General features: G+C 39.1%; 1 protein-coding gene across 2 annotated transcripts in view; it reads right to left on the bottom strand.

Moving 5' to 3' along the window:
- The window catches only part of LOC136864608 (delta(14)-sterol reductase TM7SF2), a 378,438-nt gene extending 365,332 nt beyond the window's left edge, over positions 1-13,106 (bottom strand). The window contains exon 1 of one of the 2 annotated variants that reach the window (XM_068225883.1): positions 12,951-13,106. The gene's annotated coding sequence lies outside the window, so the exon portion shown is untranslated. The other variant, XM_067141843.2, reaches the window with a different exon arrangement.
- Between the last annotated feature and the right edge of the window lie 1,944 nt (positions 13,107-15,050).

Raw genomic sequence — 15,050 nt, 5'->3', positions numbered from 1 at the left:
CACGACGCGCAGGTCGCCTACGGGAGTCAAATCAAAAGACCTGCACCTGGCGAGCCAAACTTGTCCTCGGACACTCCCGGCACTAAAAGCCATACGCCATTTCATTTTTTTTTTACTTCATTAGGAAAGTGATTTCCAGCAAATCTCCTCTTTTTCCGTCTTGCAACGTTCCCTTTCTTAGGCATTATGATCACAATTCACAACACAATGTAATAGAAGCACATGGAAAGTTTGAAAACAAACTGCTACTACTGCCAAGGAGTACATAACAGAAACCTTGGAAACAGAAGTTCAAAGCTTTCCACTCTCAAAGACAACTCACTATACCGAGGATACAGGCATGGCTTTCGTGAATACTAACCATGCAGCCAATGATATAAGAAACTGACGAAAAGAGAAACCACACAACCATCTGTCGCTGTACGTTTGCATCCATTGCTACGTAGCCACGCCCATCACAATGTGCAAGCTGTCACTAAAATGCAAATATCTCTAAAACTATGAGGAATTTTTACATAAAACTTTGTATGTGTTTAGAAAGCCTCAATCTTTCCTATGAGATTTATTTTTTTAAGACATTTTTTAGTATAATCTACCCTTAATAGGACCCTGGCATTCATAATGAACACCTCTCTCTTCTACAAGCATTCTAAGGTAACCTATATATTAACTCACACAGTTATGTGTTATATGCTGGAGTGCCTTAAATTAGAGTTCTACCAACCAACTAAAACACAGGATCATTTCACACTGCCAGATACAACATTATCTTGAATAATGAATACTTTGAATGGTTTAAATCACAAAAATCACTGGTTGTAGCATAGATGTATGGCCTACTGAAAATAATTCCCAAGAGCTGGCAAATAAAGAATTATTCAACTCCAGGTCCACTTTCTCCATTTTTATCTTGCTCAATCCTTCAGGTAAAATTATATTTAAACCATATGATCCCAGTATTAATTAACCATATGGTGAACAGCATGAAAAACACCAGCTTCAGTATTGCCCTCAGGACACAATATATAATTTAGGATATTAAATTTTATGAATCATACATCATATGACATGTACTGTAGAAGAGAGACAAATGTCCATTGCCACTGCTGAGGACCTATTAACCTGCCCTAACTTTACTTTAACAATCTGTGATATCTGAAGCCACCTTTTTTCAGTTTTGACTCGGTTAATTTACAACTGTTCGGTTCTTCAGTCTGCCAAAACTAATTTAGAATAAATAGATTTATAAACAACCTGAAAAAGAAAACATATGGTTACAGAATTATACCCAAAAGAAATAACTTTAGGCTGATTTTTGTTACAATGTGTTTGAGAGAACAGCTGAACCGATTGACATTGTAAAGCATTCTGACAAAAGCTATTGGCCTGTAGATTTGCAGTGTCTTTAAAAGCATAAAAAATTTCTTGCTGTATATTTTTTAATTATTCAAGAAAATGGGTTAAGTGAAAGAATTGTGTCTGTGAAATTTAATTGTATTTTTTGTCCTAAATGGAGGATAACAATTGCTTTCACACAAATCAACATTAAAATTAGCGGTATATCAATACCATTATTATTCGAGAATATATAGATACGGTAACTACGGCGACTATTTCGCTCTCGACAAATCTGACCCTTATCGGTCCTTAATTGATCCGTATTGACTCATAACAATATACTGTAGTAATGTACAACAGGTGGTTGTTTACTCCGGCCTGTCAATATATTATCAATATTTGATTTTTTTAGAATGTTTTACACGTACGTTTCGGGAGCCTTAACTCCCCGCGCTTGCTACATCAATATCAATCATCCCCAAATCCCATCACTCTGTTTTATATTAAACATTCCCATCTATAATATTAACTCTAACCATATATATATATATACACACACTGTTCATTTCTTGTTAATGTCTGTTGTAATGTAACACATTCATACCATACATCAAGAGATTAGTAACAGAATACAGAAAGCTTCCAAATTCTATCACACTGTACGTCAAGTACTTTGGGATGAAACATTTACGTTAGTTTCCAAGATCAGCTTGTACAAAATACGTATATTTAGTATCTATATTGACGTATGGTCTGGAAACAGCAACACTTACTGGACCAACAAAGAGTCGTCTTCAGGCAACAGAAATGAAGTTCCTCCATTCTTGTATACAAAAAAACAAAAACGGATAGAATAAGGAATGTGGATATCCAGCAACAGCTTGGATTGGAAAGAAGCTTGCTGGAGACTCTAGAAGTGAAGAGACTGTAATGGTATGGTCATATGAAAAGAATGAACCCTCACAGGACTCCTCGAACATACTTTGAACACAATGTTCCTAGGAAGAGACCAAGAGGAAGACCTTGTGATGTTTGGGAAAAACAGATAATGAAGGATCTGGAAATTAGAGATCTGAACTGGTGTCGCACATATGAGCAGCATCTGTGGATGGATAGAACAAACTGGAGGAGGCTCGTACACAACTGCACCCGGCTTGCTGGAGCGAAGAAATGATGATGATGATTATGAATGTAACACATTCACACATACTAGAACACTTTAAAACCTCATGAAAAGTTAAAATATTCCTCCTATATTGTGCTTCCTAGAAAGGATTTTAATATCAACAAGATTTAAATTTGACGATAAGATAGTTGATTTTTAATGGGCATACACTTAAATAGCAACAACAATTCAAATAGTGACAAGAATCAGTGTATCTGTGGCTGACTCAGCTAGTAAATCCATCTTACGTTATGATACATATTTGTAAGAGTTGTACAATGTAGGAGGAATATTTGAACTTTTCATAAGTGTGACAGAAAAATGAGAACGGGACTGCTAAATTGAGAAGAAACTGAAAATGCTATTCTAAAATTTTAAATTCATTGACGTTTTTCCATCACTTATCACATACATTTCACCTGGCACATTGTCTCCTCTCAAACTTGTTTTCTCAAGTTTTTTCGCTCCCCTCCTAGCCAATCGTAGGATGGTCTTTCTACAAAGACAGACTGTCAGCCTGAATTTTCAACAAAGTGATTTCGTCCTGTTTTTGAATTATCAAACTAAAAAATGTTTAGTCTAAGAGGTCCGCAACCTCACTATTAGCACTTATTGTTTCGTTTCCGTCTGTATCATTTATTTTCCTTTCTTTTCTTCTTAGTTTAGCACATTTTTGGATTCAATTACGTTTTATATTACCCTTTTTTCACTGAATTTGTCTCAGCAAGTTATTTATTACTTCATCTAGTGATGTAAACATTGCATATTGTTAATGTTTTTATTTCCGTCTGTCTCTTTTGTTTTTCATTTGTTCCTTCATTATGTTTTTAGCCTGTATTATATAGATTACTTTCGCTAAAGATGGCTCAAACAAGTCAAAACATGTTTGAATTGTATTGCTCCATCTAATGATGAAATTATGTTTTGTATTGAATTAGGAGGATCCATTTAATATTTTCCTTTGTAAAGTAAAAACCATCAATACGGAATGATTCTCAACGTCTTGTAATGGATGGACTCTGTGAAGAACAGAATAAGAAAAGGGAACCTGGACTGGAACACGGTGTTGGATGAGGAATGGTGGAGACACAGGACGAAGTGGAGAGGAACCATATTCATCCAAAGACGGTCTCAGCTAGAAAAGGCTGGGCTGAGTGGTTCAGACGGTTGAGACGCTGGCTTTCTGACCCCAACTTGGCAGGTTTGATCCTGGCACAGTCCGGTGGTACTTGAAGGTGCTCAAATACATCAGCCTCGTGTCGGTAAATTTACTGGCACGTAAAAGAACCCCTGCGGGACTAAATTCTGGCACCTCAGCGTCTCTGAAAACTTTAAATGTAGTTAGTGGGACGTAAATCAAATAACATTATTATTAGCTGGAAAAGGGGAAATGATGATCATCCTGATCAGAAGAAACGGAACTTCATTCTTCATCAGAAAAGCAAAACATACGTAGCAAGCGGATAGACATAATTCCACTAGCACAATGTCACTGCATTGGGCTTTTCCCAGGATGTTTTGCAGCAGTTTCACAACAGTGTACTAGCTGGCCAGTGTCCTGGATCCAATAGATGATGACGCACTGGGGTGAAACACTCATTACTTTTATGATTGAGTACCATGAATATACCTATTTAACATGCTCAACTGAAAGAAATAAATTAAGGTTTCCCTGTAGGAACTTTAATTTTGATCAGGTAGTAGCACTTTCCGAGGAAGTGAGATAGCCGATAAAAAGAGAGCACCATCCCCCATTGCACAGTGCAACACGCTCTCCATGTTTAGATGGCATTTCAATATAATGAACTTCATTCCATTGATCGCTCAGTGATGGTGTGAGAATAAAGAATCCGGCCCTCTGATTTCCAAACCCTCCGATATGCAGCCTGATTTCCGGAGATTATTTAACACTCCAGTACCCACAACGTGGCTTTTCGACTGCAGATTTGTTCTTTTTGTTTCAGTCCAGTGAGTAGTTTTCTGACCAGTTTTCCCTTCCACCTTATCTTAGTTTGGACCTCTCCCTTAAGGTCTATTACAACACTTAACCTTTAGTTCGCTGTCTGCTGGCTCTGGGCATATTTTAGTTACTGTGCGGTGCTTTCCACCATGTAATAGTGTGCTCCGTTGTGACGGTCAGCTGGGTTGTGACTTTTGCACTCCTATATTACATGTGGTTGTACCCTGAAATGGATCCAGAAGAAGTGAAAAGGATAAATAACTTGCTTCATAGTGTTGAAAAGGAATATAGACAAAATGAAGCATTACTGAGAGAAAAAAGTGCTGCCAGAAAGAAATTTTATCACAAAGACAATGAAGATCAGAGTGAAAAGTTATCTTCAGAACTTGAGGAAGACAATGCCAATAATGACACAGAAGAGAGTGAACACGACATGGACACGGAAGGTTCGGCTGATACTTAAGAAGAAGATGGAACTAAGGATAACTGTATCAGACTTGTACTCCCTCCTCGCCCACCTGAGTATACTGGAAGAGACTTGCAATCTAAAAGGAACAAACACTGCAGCGTTTATCGGGGCCGAGTGAGGAGAAACAACATCGTAACACACATTCCTGGCCTGAAATGTATGGCTCAAGGTGCTGCATCTCCTATAGAAGCATGGAAATTATTTTTTTCCTGGCAGTATGCGGGATAAAATGGTAAATTATACAAATATTTGGATCAAAAAACAACAGGGAAACAACAGTAGACCAAGTGATGTTTCAAGCACAAACATAATTGAAGTCAAAGCTGTGATTGGTTTACTTTATTTAGCTGGGGTAATGAAATCATCGCATCAGAACTTAAGAGATTAATGGGCACGAGACGGAAGTGGGGTTGAGGTTTTCCGCACCACTATGGGCTTAAATAGATATCAGTTTTCACACCAAGCTTTACGGTTTGACTCTATTACTCATAGAAGAGGAAGACAGTGTTGATAGACTTGCAGATATCAGGGAAATATTCAAGGATTCTATTGACCATTGCAAAACGAACTATTCTTTGAGTGAATATGTAACAATCAATGAAATGTTGGCTGCGTTCTGTGATAAATGTCCCTTCTGCCAATACACTGCTAAGAAGCCCGCAAAATATGGCCTGAAAATATTCGCCCTAACAGATTCCAGAACATTGTAGACGCAGAATATGGAAATATATGCCGGGAAACCACAAGAAGGTCCCTATAAAGTGAGGAATAATGGCAAGGATGTGGTTGAAAGGCTTATTCAGCCAATTTCTGGATCGGGTCAAACGTAACTATGGATAATTGGTATACTGTATGTCTATACCATTAGCCCATAGTATGCTATCTATGGTGGGTTCTTTTAAAAAAAAAAAAAAGGGAAATTCCTCCCCTCTTTGTACAAGCCATAGACACACCTCAAAGCAGTTTGTTTGGTTTTGGAAATGTACCAACTCTGATATCATATGTGCCCAGGAAGAACAAGGTGGTTTTGGTGTTGTGAACTAATGCACCAACGATGAGATTGACGAAGAATCTGGTGATGCTCCAAACGCAGAAATGCTAACTTTTTATAATCGCACAAAGGGAAGAGTGGATGTGGTTGATAAGCTAAAAAGTGCATATTCTGTTTCATGCATATGTCGCCAGTGGCCTCTAGCCCTGGTCTACACACTTCTAAATATATGAGGGATTAACAGCTTTATCATTCTGCAAGCAAAGTGTGATATGAGTAGACATACATTTCTGAAAACCCTTTCATTGAACTGTGCAACGAATATGTACAATATTGCCTCAATCTAGATTGCATCCCCTGGGGAATGAAGCAGAGACTTTAGGACTTTGATCACAGCTCATTGAGAAGTGACCTGAAGAAAGGCCCCAATACCCTGGAAGATGAAACTTTTGTGAAAAAACCAAGAACAGGAAAATGAAGACTACTTGCGCAATATGTTCACACTTTATCTGCTGGGAACATACTGTCTTCACTTGTAAAGACTGCAGTTTGGAAGAGAAAAAAATGATGACGATGACTTATAATTAGTAAAAACTGAGAGGGTGTCTCTGCTACGAAACAGACTTGAATTATAAAGGGCACAAACAGAGAGTATTTGTTACAATTTACTGTGTATTTGCATTCTGTAGCTGAAGAAATGGAATGGACCAGGCTTTACTGTACATATCTACTTTTCTAAGTTTTCTGTAATTACAGCATCTACACTGCCTGATAAAAAGAAGTTAAGCACTCAGAAGGAGTAGTTGATTGTGAATGAAACTACATATGCTGAAAGACAATGTGCCTTTATTGAACTAATTACAATATGGGGTGAAAGGGACAAGGCCGTTGGCACCAGGTCAGTATGGTGTCGCACCCCCCGCCACCCTCCGGACACAATGCATGCCCTTATGTGGTTCAGAATGGTGTCAAACAGCCTTTGGATTCTCTCCCGAGGCAAGTTCGTCCACAGTTGTTGGAGCCGTCCCTCCAGATCGCACTGGTTGGTACTGGGACGGAGTCCTCTTCCAATGTCATCCCACACATGTTCAATGATGGAGAGGTCCGGGGATCTTGCTGGCCATGGGAGGACCTCAACATGCTCTAAGCAGTCCGTAGACACACGTGCTGTGTGTGGACGTGCATTATCTTGTTGGAACACTGTCCCAGGGTTCTGTGCCATAAGGGGTAGGAAGTGCAGAGACAGAATGTCTGTGACGTATCGTTGTGCCGTCAAAGTTTGCCAAAGCACTATTAGACGTGACCTCAACGCATATCCTATGGCTCCCCTCACCATGATGCCAGGGATTACACCCGTGTCTCTTTCCATAATATGGGCAGGATCTGCCCGACGCCGCCAAACCCGCACACGATGGTCATCGGAGGTTATGGACAAGCGGGACTCATCACTGAACATGACGCGATGCCAGTCGTCCTCTGTCCACGCCTCCTGGTCAAGACACCACTCCAAACGCAGGCGTTGGTGTTCTAGTGTCAATGGCATCCGACGCATGGGGCGGTAGGACCCCAATCCGGCAGATGTTAGTCGAGAAACTGTGCGGGAACTCACAGGATGTTGTAGAGTCTCCAGTACATGTTCGCAGATGGTGGGTGCCGAAGTTATGGGATCCTGCAATGCTTGGCAGACCATACGACGGTCCTTCCTCGGGATGGTGTTTCCTGGTCGACCTGAACCTGCACGACGTGATTGGGTGCCCTCATGTATCGATTGAGTTTAATCTCGGGCCACTGTGACAACTGAATGGCCCACATGTCTGGCAATTGCACGATACGACCAACAGCCTCATGCAGTCCCACAATGCGGCCTCTGTCAAAAAATGCTGTCAATTGGTAGATAGTCTAACGCATCTGCGAGACATAACGGGTGCTTCATACTGTACGTAGTCTTCTCTGCATGTCTTGCTTAACTGTCTGACTCACAGCAGCTGACTGGTAACATATCAACAACAGGACGGTGCCATCACAAATGCACTCCGTTCTACACATTACAGATACATGTCAATCTAATCATTTACTCACACATCAATGGTATGCATGTACACCAAAATGGGATAATACTGGACCACTCCTTCTGGATGCTTAACTTTTTTGTCAGGCAGTATATATTAATGCTATCTTAGGTGAAAAAGAATATATATGAGTTCAACTACAGATGTGATAACTTTTGTGGCATAAGTGTTTCTTCATTGGTGATTAATTTTATGTACGTGAATATAAATAAATGGCTATGTACCTTACTTACAAGAAAATAAATATAGAAACAAAAAATAAAACATTAATATGATTAAAACAAATGCTACTGTCATTAGGGGTAACATTGGACATGGGCATAAAACACATGCTAACTGCCTGTATACACTCTCTGGGATAATTTCGGAGATGCTAGTATAGAGAAAGATGTCAGGAAGGTAAACTACAAAATACATTTTAAATTTTCAACGAACCCTCAAAAATCATATGCTTGATAATAAATCACTTAAACCACACACAATAAATCAAGATTACTGGAGGATGTTTTCAGTGTGGATGTACAAGTGCACTGTTTAGACTGAGCATCTTTGCTAGCAGCACTTGGTGGAGGTGTCAATCTTCTTCTCTTGGCAGGCTTACTGGTGGTAGCAGTTCTCACTGGTAATACTTTTTCCAGGCTGGACATTAATTTTCTTTTTATCATTCTTCCTTGTTGGAGTCTCACAATGCAACTTTCCCAGAATGTCTGCCACAGCAGAGGAAACAGAACTTTGAGGCTCTGTGGTACCATTACCGGTCCTCTCTTCTGCAATCTGCTTGAGCACATTCTTCATCAAGAGGATGTATTCCGGATTTTTTAATCTGTAGAATCTCGTCCTTCGTGTAATCTGGACACAAGCTGGTCCAAAAATGCAGGAAAATAGAGGTCACACAAAATTATCTGCTAACATGGTAATTAACAATACTGCAAAGAGTAAAACAATAATTCAAAATAGCATTAAGGCTGTAAGATTTATTTGTGGTAACCGTCCAAAGTTACCTCCGAAAAAGTGAGCTTCCATTATTAGGAAACCCAATGTTTGCATAAATTTCATTACTGTAGCAAATTTATCTTAAACATATCAACAATGTATCTGTAGCATAAAACAAATAATTCTAAGCTATACTGGGAAGATAGTATAGAAAGTTTGGCATATCCTTCAATAACAGCAGAAACAAAGCTGCATCCTTCTGTACCTCCAAAACATTAACAACTGAACACAACAGGAGGTGATGTAAATTCAGTATTTGTGTTCCTAGCACCACGGCAAACCTAAAAGTATCTTTTGCTATTGTGAATCAGAGACTAGAGAAACAAAACAAAGAAGATCTGCATTGTGTCCAAGGTTACCCTGAATATCCAATGTTACCCCATTTAATGGTACCATAATACCGTGAAACATAAATTGCGGTCTTTTTTAATGCGCACGTGTACTGACGTAACACTACCCCACACGTGTTCTGGAGGGTTAAATGCAAATGACGAGTTCATATTTTTGGGCCTGTAGAGTAGGGAGGAAGTGCACACTGGGATTGCATTCAGCAATATCATGCCCCTTCTGTAATGCCTTAATCCATGTTAGTCATAAGTATTACAGCATATTTATTTTTAATGTGGTGGTGATTTTCTGGCTAAAGTTAAAGTACAAAGTTTGTGTCATTGTAATTAGTGTTACAAATAGGCCTATGCATGGTCAGAAAAAAAAAAAAGACAGCAGTGAGTAAAACAGTCTACAAATAAGCTTCTTAAAAAAAATGAGTAAAAGAAACATGCAATTACATTGCTATTGGTTTATAAATTTGTACCAGTACGTACTTAAGTTGTATACTGTATTTAAATACAATACTACGATTTGAATACATAGTGTGTAAAATTATTATTAGGCTATTATTATTATTATTATTATTATTATTATTATTACTATTATAGACTGAAATTCTTACAAAATAAAACTTTATAGAGTCTGTGTATGAATTTAGCTGTTTTTTAATGCTACTCAATATCCGGATTTTTTGTCATCCGGACCACCCAGCACCACATTAATCCAAATATCAAAGGTTTTACTGTACTTTTTATCATGTTTTATTCAAGATTGAAAATAATGCCTATATGAAGCATCAAAGTGCATTGGGATGAAGAGTTAAGTGACAGGTATCTCACGTCTCCAGGCAGGTGCAAGAATTGGATGGAGGTCAAAGATCCACTCCCTAAACCAGGAGCTCCCGGGATTCAAGATAATTTTAAATACTGAAATCAACTGCAAAAATTTCAAAACAACAATCCAGCTCAGCCCGCTGATATATGAAGGGGGTCAAATACACCAGCCTCATGTCAGTTGATTAACTGGCAAGTAAAATATCTCCCGTAGGACAAATGTCCACTACCTCGGTATTTCCAAAGTCCATAAAGGCAATAAAAGTAGTGAGATGTAAAACGCAAGACATTCAAAAAATTTATTAAAGAGAACCTACCAAATTTCTTATTCTACTTATTCACAGACACAAACCACACAAACATTTTGAGACATGCAGCAAATTTAAATAGAATAAAGACTCATTAATTTACCTGCTAATACTGCCCCATTTAGCTTATTCCATTTAAACCAATTCAAGCAACAAATCAAAGAATAAGAATTTGTCCAGAGCGAAGAGAGATTGAGTATTCCTGTACTAAAAGTGAAAGAGGGAACCAGAGAAAAAATGTTGTAAAACCTTGTAAACTTCATAAGCCCAGAAATTTGATACAGGTTGCAGCAAAAAAAATGGTTGACATCTGCCAAAAACTCATCCACAAACTAGTTTTAACAGTTTTAAACATTCATAGCTGAACTTCATGGCAACACATTCTAAGCTCACAGCCTACTCAGCAGTATATTATTTGTCCCACCAGAACAACAATTATTGCAAATATTTTTTTCCAATATACTGAAATATAAGTGGGATGGCAAAAAAGGTAGAAAAATTAATATGCATAATACAGGATCTGAAAGATTATTTTACGTCTACTGCCTAAGGTGCAGCAGAATTACTATCTGATGGCATAAAACATTACTTGCACACTAAACAAGTTTTGTATGCGGACAAGCCCAATTGCTGCAACGTGAATAAGAGGGGAGCAATATTCACTTGCCTAGTTGCTACAGAGGTGTTCACGTCAGCTCTTGGCAACTGACTGCCCTCGCCCATGCTATTCCTTCTATTGTAAGCAGGCCAGCTGGCGACTACATTAGTGCGACAAGTCTTTATTTCACACCCGGTAGCATAGCAGTAGTTACCCCGTGTACCACCTTCCTTCCCCCTCAAAGCTCGTGACTTAGCACAGGTTTGTACAATTAGATAGTAATCGCACTCTACCCACATTACTGTGATTTAACCCTCACACATCATGATTTACTCATTCACATTACTAATTTACCATTGCTTCCCTTGCTTATCAATACTTGGAGACAAGACTTTCACACGTGTGGAACGACTGGCATTTGCTTATGCGCTCGCTACCTTCTCGGGAAAGATATTGTCAAGCGGTGTTCAATGCCTCCAACCTTTCTACTTAGGAGCCAATGAGTGAGTGGTGCTTCGATTGGTGGTGGTTATTGTTACACCATTGATCTGGACTGGTTATTGCTGTGTGGATGGTTAGGATAGGACCTGGACAAGACCAGTGATATAGTGAAAAGCAATGGGGGTCTGGGGGCGTCAGGTTAGAAGCCACGAAGCGGCCTTAAACCGCTAGTTTCGTGTGGAAACACGATTGGTCTGGACTGGTTCTTGCTGTGTCGACAGTTAGGATAGGACCTGGACAAGAACATTGGTCTGGATTGGTTCTTGCCGTCCGGACGGTTACGATGGGATCTGGACAAGACCTGTGATATAGGGACAAGCAAAGGGGCGCTTTTATTGTGCTCGGGTTGGCAACGGATTATGATTATCATAATTGACGGGAATGAGATCATGTGCTACTTTACGTTCGCCAATAGGAATACAAGTAGCAACTTCAGCAATGAAAATGGCGTGTAATACTCTTCATTAGGTTATGAAAGTAAATGTATTTCTGGGGGTGGGATGGTGGGTTCCTGGACATCGCTACGAACACACCTCTCTGAGATGCATTCCAGGTAAGATTTCATTCATATCCACTTATTTGTAATGTTAGAAATATCTTGTCCAGAGGGCTGGAATTTTACCGTTTATTCTAACCCTTAATTTACATGTAAGAGTATAATTTATAACATGTTCTCAACTTAAGTGGATATCGCTTGAGTTCTTGATGTGAAGGCATTTATATAGGTAGTAAGCAATTTTTGTAAAATAAGTGCCTTATATTCAACACTTGACTCACTAGTTTTGTTGAATAGAATAGGATACAAGGCTCGGAGTTAAGTACGTGGGTTAATAACTAGGACTTACATGGTCCAGTAAAATTCACCTGACGATTAATATTACCACAGAACTACGAGATACACAATCGTACCCTTAGAAAGTTCATACAGATGCATCATTCCCCAAACACTCAGTACTTGGACTAGAGTACGAAGTTCTTATATTTTTGCAATGACTAGTATTCTATTTTCTTGTGTTAGCAAATTTTTATTATATAGGCACGCCACCGCCGGCTCAAGCAAACAGAATCTAAAATGGAATGAGCTCAATCTTGTAGAAACTGGCACTTCTTACGAACACGTTAAACTGTGAGTGTGATAACATGAGAAAAAGTTTCAAATAAGCAATATGTAATACCCAATATTTGACTCAAAATCCAAACGAACGCGTCCTATCGGATTACTCAACAAAAATCACTCCATTAAACGAACACCAATTATAACGAAAGAACTGTAGATTCATACAGTATAGTTACCCTGAAAAATAAAAGTTCCAAATTTCCACAAGCAGGTTCACAGACAAAGTAAGTAAATATAATCGTTCGAAAACAACAAACAACAAACCAGACGAAACATACCACAACAACCGTTTCACACTAGACGCCTTACATAAAAACTCGTGACAACACTTCGCTTCAAATCCCATTGGTTGAAAGGACGTAAACAGTCGTTGCCATTGGTCAATGCCAGGTTCTCACAACAAGACCGCCAGAGCGAACTTATCAAATGAGCGGTAATGAAATTTAAAATGCCACCGGATATGAATTAAGCCATATAATTTCTTATTAAAATCCGCCTAACACATGGCATCCCTTCGAACACAAGTCAATGTAGCGCGGACGTTGCGATTTGAACATTTATTTTCTTCTTTATAGGAATTTCTTGACCGCTGCTGAATAGCCCGTCACTACACTTGTCATCGCCTATCTTCAAGAGAACAGACTTTGAATTTCACTCGCGATGATTTGATTTGTTCAACACTTGTAGGAACACTAGGGTTGCTTGATGACAACTTGACGTCTTGTGTACAGTTATGTACAGTATAGGAAGATGCGTATGCGAGTTGAATGAGAGCATAATCTTCTTTTTACTGATAGGTTTGTTTGGGTTTGATTGTACTATTACCCAGTCGCTGTATATATGTATTACCGTCTCGTGTTTGTTCGATAAGACTTGTTATTCACACGCATCACACATTATGGGATTTTAATCACACTTAAATTCATAATGTTATTGTTAACTCCAAAGGGTACTGCTCTGTTCGTGAAGTTGAGTTGGGCTCGTTATTTCACCCAGTCACAATACTGTATTATATTTGTACTAGTTCTACACGCGGACACAATTCAAATAAAGTAGTACACCAATGCAGTTCACAATTTGTTCTGAGTACGAAGTACTTGAAGATTGAGGGAAGTAGACCATGCAGCGGACTCAAAAAGTGGTTTCAAAGCACTTGAAGAAGTCACAACTGAGAGTGAGGAAATATGTATAGAAGACTAGGAGATATAGGAAAAGCACAGGGACACAAGGTATACTAATCTTCACGCTAGAGTGGCCGATCTCAGCGACTTCTACAAAACATACACACCGGGCCAACATATAAGGGATAAGCAGGAGACGGCAGTGGAACGACGGAGGGGTGGGTATATGTGAGAGTGTGGGACTTTGGACAGATGGAAAGAAATATCTGAGCAACGTATATGGGGGATGGAGAGAGCTCAAAATGTCATTGAAATCGTAAACAAAAGATTAAGAGGGGCGACAGTGTGTTGATATGAACATCAATGTACACGCGATCGGTGGAGGGGGAGATGAGAATAAACGATAGCTATGTGTCTTGGTTAAAGAAGAGGCGTTAGGGAGGGCGTAAGGCAAATGAGAAGATGATGAAATATGTAAGTAGTGTCAATGTATTGTGGGAAAGTGGGGTTAGAGTTGTATATTAGAGTGAACTAAGAACCGATTTAAGATACGTATGATTGTGGGAGAGGGCTTGTATACGAGACATGCAATTAACGTGGGGAGTGGATAATTGTATTGTATTAAGCTGGAGTACCGGCATCGGCGAGGAGAGTTGTATAATGGGCATTGAAAAAAGAGATGATTGATATCAGCATCTACAGATCCACAGTGACATAGGGGATGCTGTTGTAAGCGAAATCGAAAGTTATATAGAGGTGTGAGGGAATGATTAAAGCGAAGACGTATGATATTGATGATATGACGACGAGTGTAGGTGGCGTGTTGATACCAGAAAGTAGTAGGTAAGATGGGTTGGAGACTATGATAGAATTTGCCCTTCTGACATGCAGATGTTATCCATGTGTTTTACCATAATTGTCGTTGTTGTGATTTGAGGAGAGATATGAAATCTGTGGCTGGAACAGAAAATGTAGCTGGGGTTGTAGATAATAGGGAAGCCTCTTTCGCTAATCGATCGGCTCGTTCATTGCCTGGTATGTTCTTATGTGCAGGTATCCAAATAAGGGTTACTTGGACACCTAATTGGTGTAAATTGAAGAGGATATGTTTGACATTATACACATACCACTTCAGCGTAAACTTGTTAGATTTTAGTGTTTGGAGCACGGAGAGAGAGTCAGTGAATACATTAGCAGATTGTATGGATGAATTTTTTATGTATAGTAATGTTTGTCGTATGGCAAGGAGTTCAGCAG

This window comes from Anabrus simplex, chromosome 2, assembly GCF_040414725.1.
Source record: "Anabrus simplex isolate iqAnaSimp1 chromosome 2, ASM4041472v1, whole genome shotgun sequence".
In the NCBI taxonomy this organism is placed as follows: Eukaryota; Metazoa; Arthropoda; class Insecta; order Orthoptera; family Tettigoniidae; genus Anabrus; species Anabrus simplex.
This window is presented reverse-complemented; position numbering and strand designations above follow the sequence as displayed.